The 6,639-nt window shown below is 39.9% G+C and overlaps 2 long non-coding RNA genes across 3 annotated transcripts; both read right to left on the minus strand.

Moving 5' to 3' along the window:
* Positions 1 to 638: 638 nt before the first annotated feature.
* On the minus strand, positions 639 to 1,815 carry LOC124702696. The gene is made up of 3 exons (XR_007002597.1): positions 1,793 to 1,815; positions 1,374 to 1,490; positions 639 to 666 (listed from the first exon to the last, which is right to left on the minus strand). It is a non-coding gene; the product is annotated as an uncharacterized LOC124702696 (long non-coding RNA).
* Positions 1,816 to 1,825: 10 nt separating this feature from the next.
* On the minus strand, positions 1,826 to 6,402 carry LOC124702697. Of its 2 annotated transcripts, XR_007002598.1 has the most exons (6): positions 6,321 to 6,402; positions 6,130 to 6,208; positions 5,942 to 6,048; positions 3,094 to 3,325; positions 1,994 to 2,106; positions 1,826 to 1,886 (listed from the first exon to the last, which is right to left on the minus strand). It is a non-coding gene; the product is annotated as an uncharacterized LOC124702697 (long non-coding RNA). The 2 variants fall into 2 exon arrangements; XR_007002599.1 differs by lacking the exons at positions 1,826 to 1,886; positions 1,994 to 2,106 and adding an exon at positions 2,911 to 2,962.
* Between the last annotated feature and the right edge of the window lie 237 nt (positions 6,403 to 6,639).

Genomic DNA, 6,639 nt, shown 5'->3' on the forward strand with positions numbered 1-6,639 from the left:
TGCCGGAAACCTAAGGAACAAGCATGGCGGAAATGGCAGGTGAAACTCGGAGAACTCTGGGGGCTACTGTTGTGGGTATACTTCATGGGTGTACCATCGACAGTGCCTAGATCCGGCAAGCCCGGGTGGCCCACAGATGGTGATGAGGCATGTGGCCCATCGGGCGGCCCAGTTGCTGTTGATCATGAAGGAAGAAGTCCAGCCCAGGATCAGTAAGCCGGATCCGTACCGACATAGGAGTAACCCGGATCCATGGAGGCCCATGAGGGACCCGGATCCAGCACGACGTATATGGAAGGCGGATCCGTGACGTGCACGGCAAGATATTGTACCGTAGTTAGGCTATCTGTAATCCGGCTAGGACTCTCCATGTAAACCCTAGATCTGTGCGCCTTTATAAGCCGGATCTCGGGAGCCCTAGAGGCACAACCACAACTCATTGTAACAACGCGAAAGCGCCCAGATAATTCCAGACAAGCAGCAGTAGGCCCTGTCATCGTGCAGGAGTTCCGAAGCTGGGTAACTCGCGTACCACCGTCCCGTGTGCACTCCGCCCTATGGCCCCTACTTCTTCTCCCCCTCGTGAGGATCCCTCCTCCGAGGTACCGTCGATTAGGCAACGACCAGCAGCGTGCAAACGGGAATGGAGACAGCGGAGCTCTGTAGCTTCTGCACGCAATGAAGTTAGACAGCGACTAACCTCACCACAACGCCCTTGTACGTATGAGCGAAGACAGTCTACTTGTTACTTTCTATCATTATATATGAACTAATGAGGGAAGTATACTAATGACTAAACTGCAGAACTTGCAAAGTAATTATAAAAGAAAAATCTCAATTTAGCTAAAAATCCATGTATATCTCATATCTTATCATATACACAAGCAAAGATAAAACTAAAATAATGCTTGACGCCACCCATACAAATTTAAGGAGAATACAGGAAAATAGCTACCATTGCACATATGGTGTGGCACATATGCCTAATAACTTTCATAACACACGATGTATATGCTCCTTAGGAACCTATAAATATCTGGAGGTAGGGGAGATAATTTAGCCACTGGTTAATTATTTCTTCTACTTCCTCCAGACCCTCAAGGCCTCAAGCATTTTGCCAGAATCATTGCGTGCTTTATTCCATAAAGAAAGTGCACCCTCAGCGAAAGGAACAAACAACACTAAAATCAAGTAAGGCAACACGCAGAGGGAAAAATAGCGGATGGCAGATTTCTCATGACCTTACTATTTGCATACACACCCCAAAAGATGCTCATAAAAATATTAGCAACTATACACCTTGAAATATTTGTACAGGGATTAGAGAGAGAAGCAGAGAGAGGGCAGTAGAGAGTGGGAGAGAGAGGACCTACATGTATGATCTTTGGTTGCTTCTCTTGTATGAGCAAAATACTGCATTCAATTGTTGGATTGCATGGACAACCAAAATATTGTTCTTTTATGAATTCGTCACGTGAGGGGAAAATATGCTGCAGTTTAACACAACCAATTAGCATTCTGGAACTAAATCTGTACTAAAAGGGCATAATTCGAGCAATTTTACTTTTCTTCTTTTTGCAGCAAATACACAATACCATCAGTCATCACTCGGTAATTTATTCAGCCCCAATATCCATCATAGAGAGAAAAATCAAATTTACATGTACAATGGGAGAATTCATCTGATGTATGTGTAGATTAATTAAGCTAGCTACATAGTTTAATAATTTCGAATATATGAGATATGTCTAAACATAAATAACAATATTCATAATAATGCAGAGGTGGTTACAGGCTACCGTCTTGACATTTCCGTTCCAGGGAGCAAATTCTTGCAGCCAATGATGGTGCTGCGACTATATATCAAGCCGTCATCTCTCTGTAGTCTGTACTGAAGTGACCAACTCCTTAAAAGAACAACATGCTCAAGTTTTAAAGCAACAAAGCGAAAGCATGCAGAGGAATGAAAGAAGTACCATTCAAGATAGCTCACCTCAATGTACATTTTTGTCTACTATTTCAAGATGATAACAATATGCTATTTCTCTCACATGGCACAAATGCAGCATATTCAGAATTCAGTCCAAACAATTCGCTACTCTTCATCTACAAAGGCAGAAAAAATTGTGGCATTATCAATACAGATAATAAGAATCTAGAACAATACACCACACAAACACATCAGGCAGGGCATCAGTTATTATACATAGCAAAGGGAAAAGTATATTGCAAGGAAGGTTTCATGTATGGTTCCCGCCATTGAACCACCAGCTATATACATACAATATGTGACATTCTTAGCCAGGGAAGCATAGTTAAAAAACTATACATGGAAACGGTAAATCCTGAGTAAAGCTACAACCTTAAATTGATGGGACCAATCTCCTTCACCAGCAAGTCTAACAAAACCTGATTTCCTGGACCATTTCTCTAGCCATCTTGGAGGAAGATCATGAATTAGTATCTAAAAAAAGCAAAGATACTAACAAACTGCTTTTATGTACTAAGTTGATAAAGCATGAGTAGGATAGATGGGAGTGAGAGAGACTCAGGTGTATTCTGGAAACCTCAAGTTCATTGTTGTTGTAACTATTTTAAAGCCATAAAAAAAGGCAAATACATGCTTGAGCAAAAAAATGATCAGTAGGTTGGTTTACAGCTGTCTTAATTTGAGTCATGCTTCATTTGAGTCATATGTTCTCTTCAAATATATATTAATTTAGAGCCTCTTAAATTTAAATCAAAAAATTATTGAAATAACTTGTTTCAGTAAAAAAAATATACGTCGAAATGTAACAACAAAAGCTCTAGCAAATAGGCTTGAGGTACAAAAGAGCTTTAGATATTGAAAATACAACCAGCTGTCAATTACATGTGTCCAAGCACCAAGTACCTTCCAAAAGAACCATAGCTTTGCATCATACAGTCACTTCAGGAAGCAGTTAACCAACTGTCTACTAAACTGTCCATTAGACACATAGTGTTAGCTGCAGCTGGTATAATCTACCAAAGTAACTAAGAGAAATAGAAACCAGATTTGCAAGAACTGAAACCAATTATAGTGTAACATGCCAATGGAAGTAAACTCATTACCTAAAGCTGAATGGGGCATTGCAAGGCATGATAATCATCAAATTTCTTTAGGAGCTACTTGCTTGCTAGAGGTGATTCCCTCGAGGATTGTAGAGACTTCTCTTCCTTCTTGTCATGACGAAAGAAAGGTGAAACGGGGCATGGCCAGACGTGTACTATGTGCTTGTCCAACAACTCTTGCGTTTTCTCCAGTTGAGCTGGCACTGCCTTGTTCTCATAGTTAAAATCCATTCTGAAACAACATTGGGCTAAAATAAGTAATATCATTTGATGTTTCGCTGAACTATTGCACAAAAGATTGCATCTAGATATGTAAAGCAAGCTTCAGGTCTGATTCCGGCAGAAGCTAAAAAAGCAATACTTGTAAATTAAAAGGAACAAATAATCCATGTCTAATCCCATAAAGCATTTGGAGAACATGGAATGGACATAAAATAGAACCTAGCAACCCAAGGTGAATTGTTTTGGTGTCCATCCTAAAACTGGAAGATTTAGTAGAAGACAAATTAGCTAAACTGGGATCACCATAGCGGAAACAGAAGAAACCAAACTCTAGAGATCACAAAATTCAGTAGCACATGCTTGCTATGCTGAGAAGGAAAGACATCTAAAATATCTACCTTGTGCAGATAAACGCAGCAATAGTAAATGATACAAATAAGCAAAGTTTGCATAATTTGATTGCAGTACCACCACATGCTACTCTCCGGTGGATTTCTGTGCATAATTTGATTTCTGGGCCGCAAGTTTGTATCCAAACTAACCCATAAATTTGTAGTGCCATCCAGAAAATTACAAAAAAAAACAATCTTACAAATGGCTAAGAGAACAGCATGCAATGGGTGTCGCACATAGCGGAGAATGGCAGCCCCAGCTATGTAGACCTGACACTCTTAAATAATAACTGATCCTTTCTTTAACTGCAAATAAGGAATCCTTGTACTACCTCATAGGAGACACCTGAGGTCATATACGCAATAAATTAACTTTTACCGATACTAATGCAGAAACCCGTGGGAAAAGGATATCACTCATTGCATAATTACTCCTGTAGTAGGCTAGCACATGGGTCAATGACAAATCGAAAAGAATTTTTAGGACAAAAATGGTGAACACACAATAGATGCTCTACCCAGGAAAACAAACCAAAAGCAATGCCAAATACAAAAATATTTGCGTGGTCCAAACCGTGTAAATTTTAAAATTTTAACTCTCATTTCTATCATTTGGTGAAGGTTACTCTTCACAACAACGCACTTTTGGAATGAGATGGAGGAATCCAATACAACTATAGAAATAGTAAATACAATTCATGTGCACGTGGGCTTCACACATGGATGTCTTATGTACACATGTGAATTAAATGGGCATAATCTAAGCAGAAGAAAACTCCGCTCTGGCTATGCGGCGGGCTCAGCGACGAAGCTCCGTCGCTGGTCAAGATGCAGTACCTTTGTGAGTACCAATCGTACCGATTCGTTCAGATATGAACAGCAGCGGCTTTCGACGGATCAGGAACAGCAAGAAGCGAAACTGGCCGATGTGCAACTACCTGGTATGCTGTTCTTTTATGGACTGTTGATTATTAATTTATCCAGTATCTTATTGACAGCTCTGAAATCCTCTCTATCAATTATTGGCATGCTAAGATTTCTTTCCTGTGTTGGCCTAAATTAATTGAAGCTTCATTCTACTAGCATGAAGTCTGGCCCTAGTCATGATCTAGCTTTTCAGAGGTGCTGATTCTATCAGTGAAGCTCTGGATGAGAAGGGCCTACTCGGTGGCAAGCAGCCACAGCAAACAGGAAACTGCAGGAGCTGAATAAACATGTTTGATCAAGATGACGCGCCATCAGCTGGTATGTTATTTTTTTTCTTGAATTAATAAAACCGAACTCTTTTTTACATACATATTGGCGTCACGAGTCCCATGGAATCCAGGAAAGATAATGTATAGTATATATGGAGCAAATACAAAAAGTACTTGAAAACTGAGAAATAATCATTCTCACAAATAGTGCAATTATAGTATCTTAGCATGAAGCTCTCGAGAGCTGCTACAGGGCTAAACCAAGTTGACCTTGATTTTGTCTTCCCCTGGATCCTTCCACTCGTTGGTACATCTAAAGGGCTTATACTCACACTTGCAAATTGTTCACTACTACCAGGCATATAGCTCTAGAAATGAGAAAGACGACCATTAAATATAGCTCAATAAGTGAGAAAGAAACCATATAGTTAGTGTCATGAGTCCCATGGAATTCTAGCCTTTTCTAGGAAACTCATCTCGCTTCAGGAATATCAATATGCCTTTGCCGCCCGATTGGTTTTTATTGGAAAAACATTTGTTAGTGTTGTTACCGATCCTTCATCTTATTTCATAGGGATATATTAACTTTTATATATGGAGCATAATAGTGTAACTAATTAGAAGTGCCTACAAAATGAGTAATAAATTTTGCGAAGACTCTAGAATGGTTATCTGGATATTATTTATATGCATCCTCGGAATTCCAAATGGTCATGCATTGTACGACGAACATTGGAAAAATTACGATATATGTTGTATGCAAACGTGATGGCTGGGGCTCAGAACTGGACTGCCCATAGAACAAATCAGATTACTGATCCACCATAAACTTAATTGAAGAACTAATATTCGACAAAGGTGTATGTAACGACCTACAAATTAAAAATCTCATATTGATCCAAAGCAGTGGGTAGGATGCAGAATCAGAAAAGAAAGATCATGTGAAGACAAATTACCTGACATAGCACCTGAAGATGAACACTCTGAAAAAGGATAACAAACAGAGCCAACTGATACGGAGCATTAAAGTCTACAGACCTTAAACTTTGAAGCACTGAAAATGAGAGGATGTAGGTAAATATTTGGATTCAAGTGCACTGCTAGTGGGCATACCATCAACCCCCATCCTGCCGGAATTGTGTATCCTGTCGCCAATGTTTAAAATTTGAGAAGTCCGTTGTATCCTGCGGAATTGTGTTTTCTGCAATTGTATAAGGGGGCCTTACCTTTGAACTGAACATCATTTAGGGTCTTTCTCAAAATGCAAGGCACAATGTTGGCCAACCGGACTGCCTTGTTTACTACCTACAAAAACATGAGGCAAAAATCAAGAGTAATGAATTTGAGTGTGATTATGTATCAGAAACACATTTTTATTCACGGCTGGGAGAAAAATGGATGCCATGGTGTCGGCTACCTGGATGCGAACGTCATGGATTTGTACTCCTTTCATGTAACTGTATTACCATCCAAGTCACTACCTGCCTGGTAGCTGGTTCGGAACTCGTTTCACACTCCACCCAGGACCAATTGCGGGAACTTATTTTGACAACCTACACACTCGAAATAGGGTACCAACATTTTTGACAAATTACAAACATGAAAGAGTTTGTGCATTAGATAAATGTGTCCAATATTTGAGGGTAAATAATTAGTACCATATACCACGGAGAAGAATTACTCTAGTCGGCTTTTAGACCATCGACCCATGACCACCGCTAGCGACTCCATCTCTC

This window comes from Lolium rigidum, chromosome 3 (assembly GCF_022539505.1).
Source record: "Lolium rigidum isolate FL_2022 chromosome 3, APGP_CSIRO_Lrig_0.1, whole genome shotgun sequence".
NCBI classification, from domain to species: Eukaryota; Viridiplantae; Streptophyta; class Magnoliopsida; order Poales; family Poaceae; genus Lolium; species Lolium rigidum.